At 35.9% G+C, this 1,732-nt stretch overlaps 1 pseudogene; it reads right to left on the bottom strand.

Moving 5' to 3' along the window:
- Window positions 1-606: 606 nt before the first annotated feature.
- On the bottom strand, window positions 607-1,263 carry LOC141493589 (dimethyladenosine transferase pseudogene; annotated as a pseudogene).
- Window positions 1,264-1,732: the final 469 nt, after the last annotated feature.

The raw sequence follows: 1,732 nt of genomic DNA, 5'->3' as shown, positions 1-1,732 counted from the left end.
CTTGAATCGAGGTCACTTCCTTGATGACAAACTCAGAAGCAGTTTTATCAAATTTCTCCTTCTGATGGTGCCAGTGTAAAAAAATGTTCCCCCAACCATAATTTGGATCTGGTTTTCTAGCCAGGTACCATGCAAACATAGCAAGGTTAAAGTAGCCAGTGTTCAAATATTTTCGTGTAATTTTATTTGTTCTTGAGACCAAACTCTAAAGGCTAACACATTGGCTTTATTAAAGCCAAACTCATGAAGGTCATCAACCTTTAGTAATAATAAAATGTTAGTTTAAGGATATGAACAGGTAGAAATGAGAAGATCATGTCTTAAACTTGTGCATATATTGTAGCTATTAACTTTTGAAGAAAACTGTATTTGATCTAAAGGGGTCAATGGCTTGGCCACCCCATACCCAAAGTTACAAAAAAATCTGAACACATAAAAGTAAAGAAAAAAAGATACTTCATGATGAGAAAAATGAGTTTTAGTTACAAAACTTGGAGGTGTTTAGAGGTTTTCATTGCTGTAAAAATAAAGATCTCTCTTTTTATATATTAGTAGTCCAAGAAAATAAAGTTAAAGCTGCTTGTTAAGTCTGGAGTTTCCTCTTTTTTAGTCTTCCTGAGAAAAATGGATGCCTTGTACACTGAATTCATGTAGCACTCTAATGAAGTCACCTGTGTCACAGAATTGCTTACTTGTCGAGAAAACCTGTATCCATTAAGGGTTTCCATATTTTTTCTATAATGCTGAAATTCTTCTGATATTGCAATATTATGAACTGATGATCAGTTAATCTGATATTTCCCCCCAAAAGCTGTGGCATTGCACTTGATTTAAATGTTGCAGTCCTATTTTTCCCCACAAATGTTATCCTCACTAGACCTGGAAATTGCTATATGGTGATGAGTTCTTTGGTTTCATACTTACCACACTTGATTCAAGTTTTGGTGGAGGCATGATGCTATTTTTTGCAATTTTCATCAGATGATCTACTCAAGTTCATATGCTGATATTAATGGAAAGTCTGTAATGTGGCTTGTCTTCTGGTTTTTCAAACAAATGGAGAACAAATACTCTCCAGCATGATTTTACAGGCCATCTATGTGGCAACAGTTTGAAGACAAAGGGGGAAGATATGATAATCCAATGTTGCTAAACAATCATCAAAGAATGGCAAGTTGGTTTTCAATACATCATCATTCTTTGATGAAATTCAGCTACCAGCCTTGGGCCAAGTGCACGGGAAACTATCTTCTCAGTTTTTTATAGTAATTATTTTCAGGTCTAGGACAGATAGGAGCACACCTGTTGATCTTAAAGTAGCCACCAACATTTTTCTGCTCCCACTAATATCTTGTCACTGATTTTGCCTTCAGCATCTCAGCCTGGGAGCCCAGGTCAGCACCAAGAGATTCTGGTGAACCATTGCTGCTTATAGTCAGGGGGTAGCCTTTTTATTAGGATATTTCTTTGGTTTCTGTTAAACTAGATTAAATTCAGTGTAGAAGGGTTACTTATACAGCAAATACCTGTGATAGGATTCACCCCCCAATCAATGAAATATTTATAAAATTATTCTTATTGGCCAGACCCCATGATAAAAACTGCTGATACAAACAGAAACAAAAGGAGAGACAGTCCCTCAAGATCATTATATTCTTTTTTTTTCTTTTTTAGATTTTTCAAGGCAATGCGGTTAAGTGGCTTGCCCAAGGCCACACGGATAGGTAATTAT

The sequence above is a fragment of the Macrotis lagotis genome, chromosome 7 (genome assembly GCF_037893015.1).
Source record: "Macrotis lagotis isolate mMagLag1 chromosome 7, bilby.v1.9.chrom.fasta, whole genome shotgun sequence".
NCBI classification, from domain to species: domain Eukaryota; kingdom Metazoa; phylum Chordata; class Mammalia; order Peramelemorphia; family Peramelidae; genus Macrotis; species Macrotis lagotis.
Note: the sequence above shows the minus strand (reverse complement) of the source record. Positions and strands in the feature narration are given on the sequence as shown.